Source organism: Triturus cristatus, chromosome 6 (genome assembly GCF_964204655.1).
Source record: "Triturus cristatus chromosome 6, aTriCri1.1, whole genome shotgun sequence".
NCBI classification, from domain to species: domain Eukaryota; kingdom Metazoa; phylum Chordata; class Amphibia; order Caudata; family Salamandridae; genus Triturus; species Triturus cristatus.
The window spans coordinates 654,367,902-654,388,118 of record NC_140589.1 but is presented as its reverse complement, the minus strand read 5'-3'; positions in this window follow the sequence as shown (position 1 = coordinate 654,388,118).

The window sequence follows — 20,217 nt, the reverse complement described above, 5'->3', positions numbered from 1 at the left end:
ACAGTGGGCAAGCCACTCCTCCCCATGAGCAGGACCGCTCACCCTCCCGTCCCCAACCAAACCCATCTGCTTTCTCGCAGTGCGAGAAGTAGAACCAAAAAATTGTATTTATAATACCATTTTATGTTTCTGCTTCTCGCACTGTGAGAATACAGTGGGGCGATGCTCCTCCACTCACGTGGAGGAGCCGCCCCTGCCATGTTTACTGACTTTAGTAGCCATTCAAGTGGAGTAGAAGTTACAGAGTGGGATTTAGCTCGAAAGTTGTGATTATTCTCAAACTCCTTTTGACCCATTCCAATACTGGAAATAACAAACTATAACATGTAGAATTATAGATGTCAAATTGCCCTTACTTTGTTGCTACCAATTCACAGATGTTTTCCAGAAGTACACATCAAAACCTTCAACAGTCACAATATCTATAAGCACTTCCGCAAAACTTTGTGAACTTCTAAAAATCTGCACCTATGTGAAGTAGGAACCCATCGGTTGCTGATGTGTCACTTTCTTGGTGAACTGGAATCATCTGATCAGCGATCGAGTAGCTAGCCAAGCCATTTTGCTGGCTAAATACCTATAGCACTGAAACAGCCGCGCCACGTTGTGAATGTAAAATTCATACTAGAAGGTGCTTGTTATATTTAGCAATTCAAAGCAGGTTCCAGAATGCCTCATCCTTTAGAAAACAGATGTTGCATATATCAGTACAAAGCCAAAGATACATTCTGAAAATCTTACAAATTGCCTTGTTAGTCCAATAAAGAGATCTCTTACAAGATGTTTACTGATCTCATATTCACAGTCATACAGTGGCCGCGTTTGTTTGCTAAATACCAGAAGGCAGGCATAATCTGTCATAATCTGCATCTTAATTCACACAAAGATCAAATCAATCAGCGACTCTGTGAAGAAAAGGACACTTAAACAATTAAAAATAATGCATGCAGTTCTCCCTGTTGGTGACACCGTTTTACAATGCTAATCCGAGCTGGAAGACAAGTTGAATTTCTGCTCAGGGCTAAGCACTCTGCGGGGCGCAGCGAATGTTCTAGGCTGTGCATTTCAGTTGTATTTTTAGGACTCCCTAGCACTGGCAAGTTGCAAAATAATATTTATCTAAAAATATTTTTCTGTAACATTCAAGATGTAACATAGGTATTGTAAAATAGCTACGTAGCATTAAGTACCATTTCCAAATGTACATTCAAATGCTGTGTGCTTGCATGCTTTTTGTTTCAACTATTCCATTCCTTTCTTGCCTGGTGCTGTATCTGATTACGAGTGTTTTATTAGTTTTCTTGATAATTTGCATTACCCTTGCCGTCAGAGTTTTTTATTGCATATGTGTAGTAGTTTTTGATTTTGTACATTGAAACCAGCAACTATACTCTAACACTGCTTCCGTGTAGTCCGCTTTACATTACAAAATTTCTTATATAACTAATTATAGAAACAAATGACCACATTCCAATACCTACCTGTTTTCTCCAAATAATGCATTGATTTAAAATCACATTTCTACTATTTTCTTTATGATTTATGTGCCATACTCATAAAGTCTCTGGTGAAATGCTGAAGACGGGGGAGTGTGGGCCAATATGAGGAGGTCCAGGTGCATATAAACATTGTTATGGGGCAGAGACTGCACAACTATGATGTACCACAGCAGATTTAGAGAGATAACCCCAAAAACGCATTAATGTACACTGCACCTCAACGTGGTATACAAATATACACCGCTGTATGTACTGCATATCCTTACGTGGTAAAGAAATATACACCTCTGTATGTACTGCATATCCTTTATAAGTAATTAATACAATTAAGCTTCTCATTCAGCTGCTAGACTCACTAAAGAGGCCATGGTGCACCCTGTCTGATAAGCAGAGTTTATGCATGGGTGAGGCCGACCCAGAGGTCGAAGTGTAGTGGAGCAGGGCGGAGAAGAGGTCAGCTGCTGGTTTGGGACACACCTCTGAGTGTCTGTTGCCACAGCGATGTTAAAGGGAGACAGGAAGACCCAACAACCTGAGCGGGGCAGGTGGCATGTTGATCCACACTGAGAAAGATGAGAGGACACTGACTACAATGGCGAAGGTCTGAATGGTCTCATTAGCCCACACAACCATTTGATCTGGGTCTTGCGTGGCTAATTGATGACACTTGTGGTGTTTGCTCGATTTTGGTAGTTGCCCTGCGGGCATGTTTGAGATGCTGCTGCATGGCCCCCTTCGTCTGATAACTGAGTTGGGATATTGGCCTTATCAAACTTGGACTAGTGGAGGACCCTCTCTGGAGAGTGGCTCTGCAGGGATCTGATAGCCAGGGACCTCTCTGCACCAACTGCACACTATGGCACACGGAGGACTGCCAATAAGTGATCTGGGTGGCGTTGATAACGGAGGGCCATCAGGAATCCGTGACTTTTGGGGTCTCTGGAAGTCTGGTTAGCAGAGTAATGGACAGTAAGGTAGCACAAATTCTACATACGAATATATTAAATGATAGTGGATATTGCACAGTGGACAAGTTTGACAGGATCCTAGAAGTAATTGCATCTATAAGAGCTGAGTGTGTGTACAAAATAGACTCAGTAACCATCAAAATTTACCTACTCAGAGATGACCAGAAGAAAGTGGCTGACGTGATCAGGAACAACTGTGCTGTGCTGAAGTTGGGCACCCCCTATAAAGAAGGAATGGTTCATAGCTTGAAGAAGATAAATGCCAAAGGTGACCGAGCAATTGCACATCAAATTTGTGTCATTTAGCATAGAATGTTGGCCATAACAAAGGTGGGATCCTGACAAGAAGCAGTTTAGAATGGAGGGAGGCCATCCTTGATGAATGTGTGACTGCAGGAGGCCCCCCTTTGCAGGATCCATCTGATCCTTTTTAAATTGGCTGGTATTTCAACAAGTAAGTACGGCTATTTCACTACATACACAGCACACCTTAGTGTATGTGCTGATATTTCACTCATGTGGCTGCCTACACTTTTGTAGGCACTTGACTGTTTTTCACGTTAGTTTTGGTCCTGAATAAAGCCTTACGATTATCGAAAAGGCTGAAACATGTCGACCTACACTTAGGGGATATCGAAGACTCATTTTTATCTTCACTATATCCCCGTTTTTTATTTTAATCGTGTCCTAGGACCCTACAAATAAAGTTTTTCCATTGGGCATTCCGTAGAGACATTTTTAACCTCACCACCCTTTGAGCACATACCTCACTGACTACAACAAAACCCGCTCAACTGTAACTCAGGCGTTGAAGCACAGCTGGGTTGCATTCAGCAGCCCAGCTGGGAACCCAATGAAGAAGCATGCCACCAACTAGGTTGGTGGGTGAGGGTTCTTCTTACAAATCCATTGGATGTTTGTACTCTGTTGCATCACACTAAGTCAACAAATTTGAAACACTCACCAGTAGGTTCGTCCACGTTGTGTCTATTTGGGATACAAAGTTAGCCACATTGTTGGATATCGTATTTGCAGAAACTACTGCTGATAAGGGTTGCATTCCCACACCTTCCCCTAGAACTGTGGGAGATGAGCAAGACTTGTGCTATGGTTTTGTTATTGGATAGCAGAGGATTGCCAACCTGTCACGGGGGGTTGGTTAAGGTCTGTTTCAAATGGTTACATGGAGGTAACATATTTTGACTACCTGTTATAACTTAGCCCAATGAATACATGTTCCTCACCTGGAAAATAAGAGGTATAAGTAAAATCACAAAGGGCTTTCAAACACATTATTCGTTGAGAAGGAAGGGCAACCCAAATACCAGCTCTTCAAGAAATTCACCTCACACGATTAGAAGGTCATAGGGAGAGGAAACACTGGAGTGGCCAGTTATTACTCCTCCTAAGTTAGGGCTGTGATGATCTGGCCGAGTCCCAGGTTATTGTTTAGTGGAAATGGAGTAAATGAAGGTAGTGAACACACGTGTGTGCTCGTTGAAGGTTTTTTGGATGGGACTAATGTACTTGTATTGAAAGCATATGTACCAAATGTCGGAAAGATTAAGGGGCACATTAATGAGTGGGGCTGCGTCGCACTTGCATCACGCATCCTGGTGCCTGCTCAATGCAAGCCCAAAATGTGATTTATTAAGCCACACAAGGCCACTTTTCTTGGCCCTGAGTGGCTTCATAAATCCAGTTTACCGCATGCAGTGCTAATCACTGCATTGCGTTACTCTGCACCAGGGAGGCATTCCATGGGTGTTGCATGGGTGTTCCCACGCAACATCCCTTGATTTTGACACATTCCCAGATTTACCAAAAGTGGTAGACCTGGGAATGCACCAAAATGCTACGCCTTCTAAGGTGAGGTGTAACAAAGTGAAATATGTTTATTTCTCCTCATTGCTTCCTCTTTCTCTGTGTGCTGCATTCGCCAGCACACAAAGAAAGAGGAAAATGCCTCAGGGGACTGTTTTTGTGCAGAAAGGTGCCACTTCCTGCACAAACACAATTCTCCTTACAATGCAAACACCCTTGCACCATGGTGCAAGGGTCCTGCTTTGGCTCCAGCCAGCCAAAACGGTGTCAGCACAGGGACAAAAGCAGGAATACATTGCATTCTTTTAAATAGAACCCATTCCTGTCCTCTCCCTGTCACACAGCACAGCCCAGCAAAAGGGATTTCCGAGCTGCGCTGGGTGACTTTGTCATAAATATGTCCCTAAGTTCTTTGATACATTGTCAGATACCTAGCTTGCATACCATTGTGCCATATAATTATTGGTCGAGACTTTAATTGTATTCTTGATGTTGCTCTGGATATATTTCATCCTCCTCTGCCATACTTGCTGGTGATGCGTATGGACAGGGAATTCCAGACATGGGTTTGGTCAGGTTAATATGCTCTGCAAGGACGCACAATTTGATTCGGAGGATGGAATACCTTTGTTGAGCCATCTCAAATCATGACCCTCTATTGTGGGTTAATAAGTTTGGGTAGTTCAAGCCTGCTATTCCTGCAAGAAGGCAACTGCTATTTGCATTGGAGGATGGGGGTGGTGTGAAGGAAGAAATAGCTCAAAACGTAAGGGTAAATAAGGGCATGGAAACTGATGATTTATTGGGATAGATTGAGAACCATTTAAAGTGGTCATTAGGTGTCACTGTATCGGAAATGTCTTTGGGGAGAAGAAAGAGCTGCAGAGTACTGTGCAAGACATTGAGACCCACATCCGAGTAATTTGTAACTCCGGAGGTGAGAAGGGCACATTCCTCCACCTTCAGCAATGTCAGCAATACACTTCCACAGTCCGGTAAAAAAAAACTTTGCCTCTATCGTGTGCACATGAACAGGCCAGGAACTCCAAAAATGGAACCCACAGACCACCATTACTCTGGCTCACTCACACACACTGCACATGTCTCACAGGCCACATTCATGAAAATGCACAATATACACTTAAAGATGTTAGCGGACTATTCTGGGCTAGTACATAGAAGTGAAACTTTGTGCAAGTGGGCCAGTAGGCCTCCACTCCATTGACACAGATAAAAAGTCAAAAGAATTGATTTACAAAACACAGTATACTGCCACCACTGAGCCACATGCTAAACCAATGACAGGGGAATTAAGGCCCATAAATGCAATTACAATACAATAAAATACCATAATTAGTGTGCAACAAAAAAGAAAGGTGTTGGACCCAGCCCTTTTGCAGGGTTATTCCCAAACGTTTTGCCTTCCTAGTGTATTTTTCTGACCTCTTTTTGTTGGCTTTAGGACTCTGGGTACTTTACCACTGTTAACCAGTGCTTACATGCATGCACTCTCTCCCTTAATCTTGGTATGATTGGCTTACACATGTTTGTCATATTTAATTTACCTGTAAGGCCCTTGTACAGTAGTATCCCATATACCCAGGACCTGTAAATTGAGTCCTACTTGCACCACCCACAGAAGTAGCCTTTCAAACGTGCCTCTGGCTTTCCACTGCAGGGCCTGTGTGCGCAGTTTGCTGCCACATTGACTTGGAATTTAAAGTTGCCTGCAAAGCCTGAAACACCCCTTTTACTACAAGCAGGTAACCCCTCATGTAGGCCCTAGATAACTCTATGGGCAGGGTCCTGTGTAGGTAAAAGTTAGGACATGTGCCTTTATTGTGTGGCATGTCCTGGTAGTGACAAACACCCTATTTCATTTTTCACTACTGTGAGTGCTGCTCCTCTCATAGGTTAGCATTGGGAATTCCCTTATATGTTTGTAATTGGTAATTTCTGATCTGAAAGGAGTAGGGCGACCATGTTTGGAATGTTTGGAATAGTGTGGATAAATCCTGCGTAGTGGTGTAGGCGGGGTTTCATTACTATTGTAGAAATGCCACAGTGGGCATATCTATGTGCTTATGACTCTTTGTACTTTGCAGCCTAACTTCAATTCACGTCTAGGGCAGAGTGACAGCTAGGCTTTGTGCATACTTTCCAGACAGCCATCACACAGGGAGGTTGGGGTGTAACAGGGCTGCATCTGCATTCATCTGCATACTGAATGGTGTTCCTGGACTGGGAGTGAGGGAGGCGGGCACACTTGCATTTGTATAGACTGTATCCTAACCTCACACAAAGGCTCATTTACCCCCAACTGTATGTCTGGAGCCAGAGCTGGGTTGAAAGGGGGTGTTGTGCATTCTACATTGCTTGTGGAGTTACCTCTCCATCAAAGAAATGTTGAGTATAAGTACAGGGGCTCTTACCCCATCAGTTTAGACACTGCATGGGACTTGTAAACAGACGCTGCTGGCTCTACATGGTGCACATTTCCACGGACTGTTGTGCTGCCAGAAGGAACCGCTTATGGGACTGCTTGCTTTGTTGGGCTGAGTTGCCCGCCTGTTAGGCTGCTGGAATAGACTGCCACTTTGCAAGTTACCATTGTACACTGGCCTGCTGCCTGCCCTGTGCACCCCCAGTGTTCTCCAGGGACTGGGCAGTTTGTTCCTCTCTTTTCTTGTTATCTTAAAATTACTTTCAGTGTGTGGAGTGTTCTCCTGTTTAGGAGGACTAGCGCAAATTGGTTTATTTGCCCGGCACCAGTGAGGGGTCAGCTGTTTTGGCCCCAATCATCATTTGTAGCTTCTGCGGGCTGCAAAGGCCAGATTTCCCTGCTGCGTGTGTCCTGAAGCGTCTTTGTGCTGAAAGAAGCCAGAATGTATCATCACCTCATTTCCCGGGTGACCCTGCATTGTAGGAAGCCAGCCCCGGTCAGGTGACACTGCTCCTGAGGGTGCTGCGATTTTGGCAAAGCAATCTACCCTGCAGGAGAACAATCAATGGGAGAGACTGGCTGGCATGTTGTGTTCAGGATTGGCGTGTCCCTGCTCAGCGACATGCCACTGTTCTTCCTGACATGCTGTCTGGCAACAGGGAAGTTCCTGAAGCAGCCGCATCAGCTGTTCAGCATGCATTCCGGGGGGGGGTGGAATTACCACCGGCACTATCAACAACTGCTCCGAGGAGGGGCCGCATCAAAGCCAGGGTTGCTGCCACACCGCCTTCCAGTGCAAGAGCCTCAGAGAGACAGGCTCCCACTACAGAGAAAAGGGCAGCTCTGGCAGCATTGTGGACAAAGCAGCTGCACCGGATGCTTGCGGGCAGATGCCTTTAGTTCCTTCAGCACATGGGGGAACCCAGCGAGGTGTCCCTACTTTTATCTTCGGTGTGTGGGCCCACTCCTCCATGTATCTCATACCTTGAAGACCCTCATAAATTCAATTAGGTAGCAAGATGAGGTGACAAACCTCGAGGGAGGTCCTGATTTTGCTTATTCTGCTTTGTGTTTCCGTATTCAATGTAGAAGGTGTGCAGGTGTTCCTGTAACCTACTGCTGGTGCTCACATTACTGCCTGTATCTATGTGTTTATGATGGTATTTTGTAACTCAGGTATTACTGATGATATGTGATGACTATAGTTGGCGATTTATGTACTACAGGGATGTTTGGTGATTCATGTGTTTTCTTTCCCTTTCCAAACTATTTCATTTCGTGCCCTGATTCTATGTTATGTCTCGTTCTTACCTTACATTGTCAGGTTAACGAGAATTATTTCAGGATTTGCCTTGTATGCGCAGTGAGGGTGTTTTCATGACGAGTGCAACATATAAGTCTTTATCTTATTGCACTAACTGTGATGTTTTTGACAATTGCCTTGTTGAGAAAGTGATTATTGGTTTATATGGTTTGGTCTATGTTTAAATGCAATACAAAAACTTATTTTTATATCACATTGTGTGGAGTCTCTTTTGTGGTGTGTTTATTGTGTCACTGGGGTGACTGTGTTGCGCAAACACTTTACACATAACCTCTGGGATAAGCCTGACTGCTCTGGCCAAGCTACCAAGGGGGTGAGCAGGGGTTATCTTAGGTGTATAACTCCCTTACCCTGACTAGAGTGGTAGGTTCTGCCTGGCTTAGGTGCATACCCTAGTCAACCAGAAACCCTATTTCTAACAGAAGGCATGCCCAGACCCTGGAGTAGTTGCCGTTTGTGGGCAATTCTTAAACTTTCTGAGGGGGACATTTGATGAGGAACTGTTTGGGTAACACAAAATGAACATATTGGAGCAGGAAATACCACAGGCAATCCTCAGCCTTGCACCTGGGTAGACACCATCCTCTGATGGCTTGACAGTCGAGTTGTACTCAACATACGCAGACCAATTGACAATAATATTGAAAGTCTAATAGCACTGCAAAAAGCAAATGGGTACTGCTCCAAATGAAAAGGAAGGCAGTGATAGCATGGCCCCAAAAGTTGAGAAAAGGTTGTATTAGAAGTGTCCTTTTTCCGTCCACTATCCATATTAAACCTAGGTTATAAAATCCAGAGCAAGGTGATCACAATGAGATTGCTAAGAATTGGTCCATTCAAACCAATGTATCTTTACCCCAGAATATAACAAATTAATGATTATTAGGAGACTGTGGCACGTAATGGATGATGTTCAGTGGGTGGCACGGGATGCTGGGTGAGATCACCCTAATGTATGAGGAAGCACTGTTAAGAATATGCAATCGAGGGGCTATTAAGTAACCCTTTGGGGTGTCCAGGGGGACATGCCAGAGATGTCCTCAATCCCCATTAATGTTTGCCTTGGCGATGGAAGTGCTGGTGAATTTAATGCTAAGGTGAAAATGCCAACAAGGGATTTTGTTCGTAACAAAGTAATTACTTAGTTATATTTCTTAGCCAATTGTTTTGTGGGTGTATTTAAACAAATTTTACACCAGCAGTAAATTTATCAACAAGAACAATCATCAGATATAAAGAGTGCACACACGGGAATTCTTTTTTTGTGAATTGAACACAAATCTTTTTATGTATAAATCAGAATAAAAAGGAGTACATAAGAACCATTGGTTTGAGCAATAAATCATGAAAAGCGGGTTACATCAGATCCACATTTCATCAAGAGACATCTATTTCAGTACAGTTTTGACAGAGACCAATCTCATTATTGAGAAAATAATCAACTGTATATATCGAATATTGCGAAAATAGATGATGGAGTCGACGTTTCGGTCTTGGATGGCGGAAGTCCGTCAGACCATCTTCAGGACAGTTAGTTATTGCATAATAAGACCCTTCGTGAGTTCTAGAAATCCCACGATACTCGTGTTTTATCGTGGTTGGGGCGTTCTGGTTGATACAATCAGTTTTCCAAAAATTCTAATGACAGGAGCATGAACGGGGGAGATCCTTCCTCGTTCTGTTTTCAAGAGATGTCTTGCTTCGATTCAAACACGCAAAAGTCTGCCTGCAGTAGGGTAACAAAACCTTAGAGGGCCTGCTGCAAGAAATCGTGATGGGACTCCCTCAAACCCTTTTTCAGGACAATTTTACCACCTCCGCCTCCAGGAACCCATAGAGATAGGACTGTTACACAGATTATCCAATTCAACCTTCTTTATTTATTTATTTCGTACACTTGGTATAGCGCACAATTCACTCCCGGAGGAGTATCTCGATGTTGCACTGCTCATGACAAGGATAGTCATTCTAAAACAAGCAAGTTTTAGCATCTCAATCCAATGTCCAATGTTTTTTGACAATTTTTTTAATCTTGTTTGTGGCTGTCCCAAAAGTGGTTACACAGACAAGTTCAGGTTGGTCGCTTTTTTGTTTCACTACCAACAAGGCATTTCGGTCGTTATACCAAGCCCTTTTGAGTGACTTTTTGAGTAGCTTGTTGGGATAGCCACGTAGATGCAGTTTTTCTTTAAGTTTCTTTGCTTCCAGAAAGTAATCAACCCTTCTAGAGCAGTTCCTCCGGAGACGGAGGAACTGACCAAAGGGGAGCCCATCTTTTAGTGACTGCGGAGGATGACTTTCATATTTCAGAAGGGTGTTTCGTGCAGTCGGTTTTGTGAAAAGAGTGGTATAGAGTTTGTTTTCCATGCCTACTCTAATCGAAATATCTAAAAAATTCATTTGTTGGTTGTTACAATCTAATGTGAATTTCAAATTGGGATTCCTTGAATTAATCCAATTATGAAACTCAGTTAGTAGTTCCTTAGTTCCTTTCCATATAAGGAATACGTCGTCTATATATCTAAGCCAGCATGAAATGTTGGCTGTGAATGGATTAGATATATTATAGACGTGTTTCATTTCAAAATCGGATACATAGATATTCGCAATATCTGGGGCATAAACTGCCCCCATTGCGACTCCTTTTAGTTGTTGAAAAAACATTTTCTCAAAAAGAAAAAAGTTTTCACATAGAGAAATTCTAATGCATTCAATGATCAATTCTGTTGGGACCGCATGTGGTCTGGGTCTGTTGTTTAATAAATTCTCTATAATCTCGAGGACTTCTGGTTGTGGGATGTTGGTATATAAACTCTCTATGTCCATCGAGACTAGGAGTTCACAGAGCGGGTCAAAGGGATGATTTTCGACCACGTTGATGACTGCTGTTGTGTCCCTTATGTAGGTAGAGGTTTCAGTGGCATAGGGCCGGATGAAGAAATCTGCATACTGCGCTAGCGGTTTCAGGATTGACCTCGGCAGACTTTTGCGCGTTTGAATCGAAGAAAGACATCTCTTGAAAACAGAACGAGGAAGGATCTCCCCCGTTCATGCTCCTGTCATTAGAATTTTTGGAAAACTGATTGTATCAACCAGAACGCCCCAACCACGATAAAACACGAGTATCGTGGGATTTCTAGAACTCACGAAGGGTCTTATTATGCAATAACTAACTGTCCTGAAGATGGTCTGACGGACTTCCGCCATCCAAGACCGAAACGTCGACTCCATCATCTATTTTCGCAATATTCGATATATACAGTTGATTATTTTCTCAATAATGAGATTGGTCTCCGTCAAAACTGTACTGAAATAGATGTCTCTTGATGAAATGTGGATCTGATGTAACCCGCTTTTCATGATTTATTGCTCAAACCAATGGTTCTTATGTACTCCTTTTTATTCTGATTTATACATAAAAAGATTTGTGTTCAATTCACAAAAAAAGAATTCCCGTGTGTGCACTCTTTATATCTGATGATTGTTCTTGTTGATAAATTTACTGCTGGTGTAAAATTTGTTTAAATACACCCACAAAACAATTGGCTAAGAAATATAACTAAGTAATTACTTTGTTACGAACAAAATCCCTTGTTGGCATTTTCACCTTATCAATTTATCCGCCTAAGCCCTCAAGGGTATATTGGGTTTGCCCTCCATTTGGTGCGGTGAATTTAATGCAGCAAAAAATGAAGGAAAGAAATCATCACATTTAATGTGGTGATCCATGCTGTGTCTTCATACACAGACAGCATGTTTCTCTTCCTGGAAAACGTTCATGAGGGATTGGAACCAATGAGTACAGATGTAGAAATATTGGGCATGAACCCGATTTAAATGAAAAGTGGTCCACGATAAGTATATATCTGATCTGGCCTGATATGACAAAACGTACGGCCTCTTGCAAACTGTTATAATGAAAACCCCAAATGTTTAAGTATCTGCATATTAAAAAAATCCATACAAATTCTGTATTGCCCCTTTCCCCCTTTGGCCAAGAAAATCCTGGTCCAGTCCTTGATACTTTCTAGGATTGATTATGGCAATGCCCTTTTTCTGGGCGCTCCAGCGTTAGTTATGACCAAACTCCAAAAGATCCAAAACTGTGCAGCCAGACTGCTTTCAGGCGTATCCAATCGTACTTCGGCTAAACCTTCGATTCGCTCACTGCACTGGCTACCGGTGAAGGGGAGGGTAAACTTCAAAGCCCTTTGTGTTGTGCACAAAACCCTTCAAGGGTATGGCCCCCCTCTCTTGGCACCCTTAATTCGGCCTTATAAAGCCAACAGGAATCTTCGCTCCAATGATCTTCATTTGGTATCGATCCCGAAAGTTAAAAGGTCCAGAAGTGGAGGTCGCCTCTTCTCTTTTAATGCATCCAAACTTTGGAATGCCTTGCTTCTCCAGCTAAGAAGTGAACCTAACCACCTAGCTTTCCGAAGACAATAGAAAACTCTCCTGTTCCCCTAATCTTCCTCAGCTTGTTCCGTGCAGTCTAACCCAGCGCTGGGAGGCCTCCGGGTAGCCATGCGCTTTATAAATGTTCTTTTAATTTCATTTCATTTCATTTATTGGTTGAAGGTAATTTCAAGGTAGTGATAGTTGCCCTCTGTGGATGTATTGCATTTTGGGGGTCACTGTGATTGTCTGTGATGGGTAAGATGGCTCTCCCAAAGATGGTGTCGCTTACTTACTTGTATTACATTGCTAACATTCATGTTTGCTTTCCCAAGAATACTTCACAGGAAACTGGGAGGTATACTCCCCTATCGGAAATGGAGGTATGGGAGATGCAGAGTGTCTCTGAGTTCACTTAAAGTCCTGATAACAGAGGTGGGACTGGGGTTTTCCGAATTACGAGCTGCACTGTGTGGCAGCACTTCTTCATTGACTGGTGCAAAGGCTTGTAGACACGCCTACTGAGGATGCAAAGACACTTGGCCAAGACACTCAGGAAGTAAACCCTGTAGTGCTTCTCTTGGGGTTTGGTCCATTAATATTGAGAAGGAGCTAGAGGACAAAAAATGGAAACTCACTCTAAGCTTACATGCAGAACGGCTCTAGGAGCAGCAGGTTTAAATTAAACCAGTTTAATTTTCTTCACAGCCATATCTAGGAAAGTGGGGAAAATATACCCTGCATTTGTAGCAATCTGTGCCCCAGATGCAGTATCACAGAAGTGTGATTCTATCCTATAGTCTTGCCTTGTGGAGCCCTGAAGGATTAACAGACTGCAATTGCAAAGTGTAATTCTGATGTGACAGGTAAATTAATATTGCATACACCCGACATCGATTTACTCATTCTCCACCAAGGTCATAGAAAAGCTGCGAACGAGCAGCGGATTTATCGACTTAGCACGGATTATAGCCCAGAGAGATTTTGACTAAGGTAAAGATGTGGGCTGAATCCAAGAGCTTGACTCTTTATGAAGAGGAGCAGAGTGGGGTAAGGATTGCTGATTTGAGCCATACCTGGATTGATCTATTGAGATTATTGGAGGGCAAGAAGAGAGATTGAGAGATCAGCGTGAAGGGCTTGGTGTGATTTGATTGGATGAGTGAGTGCAGAAATATGGACCGGTGCATGGCACAAAACACAGTAAAGTGAATGTGCCACAAGAAGTCCAATATTGGGAGGTTCCCCAATTCTGGGAGACCCTATAGACCATAGTAATACCTTTATTTGGTCAATGAAGAACCTCAATCAAAACACTTGGAAACCAGTTAAAAAATGAAAGATATGTCCTCACACCCCTTCCTGGGTGTCATGCTTCTTCAACGGCCATCCTAGCTTGCCACTGCATTCTCTAGTGGTGGGTCAGCTTCATCAATGAGATAACTGGGAGATGATATGGATGAAGGTTGGGGTGGGATCAACACAAAAAGACAAAGATTAAAAGTCCCAGGCACCCTCACTAAGAAGACATCTTTATTTAGTTGTGAGTGTAACGGGATGATTAAAAGTATGAGCCATGCCTAGGAGTCGTCATCAGACCTGCATGTAGTAGGTCAACAGGTTTCAGACAAGTGGCCCCACACGGGGTCCAAGGCTTTCTTTAGGACCAGGTATCCCTATTCCCCAGATTTTTTGATCACACATCTTACACTTAAAGCGTGAATGCACACACACCATACCTATTGGTGTTAGTCTTTTCTCATGCACAATGGAACTACACTTAGCCAGCGTTTATTTGAAGAGGTCCTGCAAGACATGTACACACAAGTAAAATTAAATTAAAAACAGACATCAAAATTAAATAATAGAAAAATAGGCAAGGAACATAAAACAGGAGAATCTTCTGCAAGATGCTGAATTCAGCTGATCGTGAAAAGTTCATGACACGCACGTGGATGAGGTCTAATGCACTCCACTGTAAATTCATGAAACACTCCAGAAGGACAATAAGTGGGCATTTCTTAATGCACTTCCAAACGGTGTTTGAAACAGATAAATGATATTCGCACACATGCATGCAAAACCTGTAGCTTAGCATGCCAGTCTGGCAGAGGCCGGGCACTCAAGTCACAGCTAAAACTCAATTATACAATGCAACATTACCACCCTGTCAATCTTCCGCACCACAGTTATGACTAGATAAGCAAACGCTCTTGTGGGCAGAAACCTACAAAGCACAAATAAATCATGCATACCAGTTTCCCACCGCCCCACAATTTAGAAGCCTCATTTCACAGTTTGAATCTGCAACCCTCTTGGGTTGGGAGGGATTGAAAACGGTGATTGTGGTGAGGAAGACCTGGACTCGGAGTAATGAAGAATACTAGTAAGTGCGCAGGGTATTACCTCCTCATTCATCTTCCTCGCCACAGTCATGACTAGATGAAATGATACCAAAGCAACATTGGCTTCATGACCAACAAACGAAAAACATTAAATCATTAAATACAAAAAAGCATATACAATTATTTTACGACATAAACTTCACATTCCTGTATAAATATGCTTCAATAGTAGTATTAGTTTATTATATTATTTACATTGATTACGATAGGTGTAGCACACTCTAAAACAATTTATCTTGAGAATTAAAAAAAATATATTGAAAGAGAAAACATAATTATGTTTTTACAGTGTTACAAAATTGTAAAACTAATTGGACCCCTTATTTAGCAGCACAGTGCAGGTTACATCTCGAATTTTCATTAGTTTACTGATAAAGTTGAGATTTTATGTGGTTAAACAATAGATAATTGCCTCTTTGATTGATTTAATATTCTCCTCTTTAAAGGAGGATCATAAATAGCATTTCGCTACAGTTAACAGTTTTAGGCAGAGGCAGATAACATGACTGAAAGTTTCTACTTTATAGCCACACAAATAACAGAGGGGCATATTATCAAGTACGGTGTTAAAAATTATTGCCGGTTTAGCAGCAGAAAACTGCTGCTAAAGCGGCGATAATGGGATTGATAATATCCCTTGCGAATTCCCATAGAAGCCCATGTACTGGTGTACACCTGGGCTTCTATTGGAATTCTCCACTGCATATTATCAAACCCATTATCGCTGCTTTAGCGGCAGTTTTCTGCCGCTAAACTGGCAATAATTTTAACGCCGGCCTTGATAATATGCCCCTTAGGCTCTTGCCTTTGTACCTCAGATTCTATGCTCCTTCAAACTCCAACAGCAGTATATAAAATAACCTAAATATCAGATATTTCATTGTTAGTATGCCTTTTAGGTTTGACTCAGAATATATTCTTGTTGTGATAAAGAGTTGGTTTCATAAACCAGGACCATGTGTTTGTATTCCAGCAAAGATAAGAGATTTTTCTCTCGATTAATTCTGGCCGAGATTTTCCTAATAACTGCTTCTGTGTTATGTGTGGCATAGTGGTCAGTGTTTCAGCAATGGTAAATTATACTCCTTGATTGTCTAATTGATGAGTATTAAATTGAATTTTAAGTTTTTATGAGATTTCATTTTTTATTCTTGATAGTTTATATATTTTAATGTGTTCGGATTTGCCATAACACAGTGGCAGATACAGTTTTTTGTTGCAGCAATATGATATAGTTATAACATCATTTGATATTCAATTCCTGCCTTCCTTTACATAGTGGAGTAGATGTCGAGAGGTTTGAAGGTTTTATAATTGTTTAACGTTCTGCAAATATCGCTTGGTCTAGTTCAACTATGCTTTTCTTTATTTTTAAATAAATACTTGGGTAGCGTAAGTAGCAGTACTGTTAACTTCGTGCTAAATCCTTTCAATGATGGACCGATTGCTCTTCCTCTGTGGAGTCTGACAAATCTCTTGACCGAATTTTGGGGCATATCAACAACAACCGGCGATAAATATCGCTCAGCGCTCTTAGCGTGAGGATAATTATCGCCGGCTAGCGTGAATTTTTATTGCTGAGATAGCGTGCTATTAGCAACGCTTATCTCAATAGCGATAAAAATCTACACGCTAACAGGCTAACGTGAGATTATCGCTGGAAACCCAGCGATCATCACACGTTACCTTGTTGATAGGGACAGGCAAACTTAGCCATGATATCCTCCTTCCATAGGATATCATGGCTAAGTCTGAAAATTAGCAGATGTAAAAAAGCAGCGTTAACCGCGGTTAGCGCTGCTTTTTTTGTTAGCGACATTCTTGATAATAGGAGAAATGTCGCTTAGCGACATTTCTCCTATTATTTTACTCTAGAACGCCCTCTTTGCATCTCATTAGAGATGCAAGGGGAAGCGTAGAGTAAAAGGGTGCTAACATGCACATTTGCGTGTTAGCACCCTGTTGTTGATAGGGCGCTAGTTTTATCTCTGCTTTTTTGGCTTTTAAAGCCAAAAAAGCAGAGATAAAGCCCTTGTTGATATGCCCCTTGATTCTCTGGGATTTTCTTTGTCAGTCAGTCAGTCAGTCAATTTATCTTTATTCGATTATCAAAAATCATAAAAGATCGAGCAATAATACATAACAACATTTCATCAGATCACTAAATTTGCATACAATTATCACAAAAAAGAAACATGAATTTTTACAATAAAACATACATAAATATTTAAAAGGGATAAAAAGAAGGGTTTGTTAAAAAAAGAGGAAGTTCATTTTTCAGAGATAAAGTGCCTGTGCCTTAATTGAAACTTATTTAAACGTGCTCCTGCCACTAGAAAACTAGCGACAGAGAAGGCTACTTTTATATTAGGAAGAAGTTGCAAAAACATCAGGGCTGGTTTTACCTGAATAAAGCCCTGGGTACGTAAAATAGGGAGCAAGTATCTTTTTCTAATCTCAGCATAATGACCGCAAAACATAATAAAATGCATCGTATCCTGAATTGAAAAACAATCGCAATCGCATGGTTCAGCGTCATCCGGTCTAGCCCAGGTTCCAAAATTACCCAATATAAAATGAATTGAATCAAAACGAAATCTCGTTAAGAGAAAACGATGGTAAGGATTTGTTACCCATAGAAGGTATGGTTCCATTCCAGGAACAGAGGTAAGCAAATAATGTTTCCTTACCAAGGGTTTTTTTAGCTCTTGTGCTTCTCTTTCCAGGGCATATAGATTTATCAAAGTGTCTTTAACTAATTTTAAATCTTCATGAGTTATTTCATCTGGAGATGAGAAGAGCTCCGGGCGGCCTGCTAAGGACAACTGAGTTCTCACATATCTTACCCATGGGATTTTAAGTGCTCTGTCCAGGGCTAAACAATCTTTTAAAATGATGTGATTTAATGTGAGCTCCTGGTTAAGCCAGGTTTTTAGCCAGCCAATCACTGGGGCTAATTTTAAAATATCAGATATGTAGCCCAGGCCTACCTCTGTGTGTAATGCAAATGTCGGGGTTGATTGGGGAACAGAAAGGAGAGTTCTTAAAAATTTATTTTCTACTTTCTGTATTTTAACAGGATTAATATATCCCCAAATGACAGAGCCATACTGGGCGACTGACAAGCATTTTGCTTTATAAATTTTTATTATGCTTTCCATAGGACGAGCGCCCAGTTTTTTGGCAAAGCCCAACAATCCTGCGGTCGCTCTGGCGACAGCGTTGCGTTTAACCAGAAGCTGGGGACCCCAAGTGCCCTTTTCGTCAAAGGTCACACCTAAGTATGGGAAAGAAGGGACTCTCTTAACCTCCTTCCCTACACAATAAAATGTTAGCATCTTTTTTTTTCTACCTGCGTGTCCAGCGATCATTACATGTGATTTTTCTGTATTAATTTTCATGTCCAATGATGACATAAAAGCTCCAAAGGATAAAAGGAGTTTATTCAATGCAACTCCCGAACGTGCGAGAAGAACAGCGTCGTCCGCGTACAGGAGAACAGGTACCTTTGTCTCCCCTGCACGCGGAATATCACTATGTGATGTTCGCATTACTGCCTCAAGGTCATTGATATATAAGGTGAAGAGGAGGGGGGCAAGTATGCACCCTTGCCTAACCCCCCTCTCAGACTTAAAGAGGCAGGTGCATCTTCCTTCCCTAGTGACTCTAACTGAAGTCATGAGATCCTTATGTAGCTCAGCTAAGTAATCGACTAAAGGGGGGTCAAGGCCCATGCCCAAAAGGATCCCCCACAGCTTCGACCTGTTAACCAGGTCAAAAGCTGAGGAGAGGTCCATAAAGGCCATGTACAGTGAACCACCCCTAGCGACTACGTATTTGTTTATAATTAGCTCTAGGTTTAGGCACTGATCTAAGGTTCCTCTATTGGCTCTAAAGCCATATTGTGCATTAGATAAAATACCCTTACTTTCTAAAATCATGGACAATCTACCTAAGAGGACTCTCCCCAGGATTTTAACACTCGAATCAATAAGAGAGATAGGCCTGTAGCAGGCCGGGTCTGTCCTCTGTCCTTTCTTGAAGATTGGCACAATGGTCGAAATTGCCCAGCTAGGGGGGAAAATAAATTCCCTTGTAGCATTAAAAATATTAGTTAAAATTTTTGAGCTAAGTTCAGGAGCGCTCTTAAAGAAGTCCGCAGGGACCCCATCTGGCCCCGGTGCCTTTTTACAGAGTGTATCTTTAATTGCAAGTATCACCTCTTCCTGAGTAAAGGGAGGAATATGAGTCAATGATTTTAGTACGGGCGTTTCGCAATCTAATGTGGAGTGGGTTTGACTATAAATATTACTAAAATGTGACACCCACTGTTCATCTGGGATAATACAGTCAGCTCTCTGATTATCTAGTCCCACAAAATATGGGTGATTTATGACTGCCCAAAATTTAGCACTATCTTTCTGTATCTCGGGCAGTAACAAATCATTCCAAGCCTCATCTTTAATCTCAGATTTCCTCTTCCTAATAGCTGAATTATATTGTTTCCTCAATGATGCTATCAATACTCTGTCTCTAGGTTTGCACTTTAAGGCCTTAAGAAGGGCTGAATGGGCCCTAGAACAGTTTGTATCAAACCATCTAGGGCCCGTTGGTTTATTAAGCTTTACCCTTACGGTCAAATCTAAATTAACTTGATGACATATGACACTAAAGGCCTCAACCATTTTGGCACTCGGGTTTTTGTTATCTAGACAAATGGCAATTTCATCAACAACTTTGGCCAATGTTTCCTGTAAAAAGAATGTTGGGATGACTTGGTCCCATTTCAGCCTACGATTTTGATCTTTTAGCGCAAGACCTGTCGCACACAGTGTGTCAATCTTCCTATTTTCAAGGACTCCATATGCTAAAACATCTAAAATCACAGGATTGTGATCGCTAAAAACAGAAGTTTCTACCGTATAAGCAAATGTTTTAGGTAGAATACTTAAAGAAACAAAAATATAATCGATAATTGTGCCAGAATCATGACCCACATATGTTGGTAGCCTCAAGTCATTTGAGCAGGTACAAATTCATAAAGATTGAGGGTGGCCAAAAACGATTCCAAGATCTCTCCGCTTGGGGTGTGTTCAAAATGCGGAGATAGGGAATAAAAAGGAAGTATCTCAGTTTCCCTCTGGCAACCTGCCAGGCAGGGATGAATGTTGAAATCTCCCATAAGGATCACCTCATAATCATAATGACTATTCTCAATCTGAGTAGATAAGAGATCCTCTAAGGATAGCAAATGCTCGTTAGGAAATTGACTGGTCGAAGAATTATAAAAATTTACAAATAAAATGGGGTTACAATTTGATAAAGTCAATTCAACCATTAAACAATTTTTGGATTT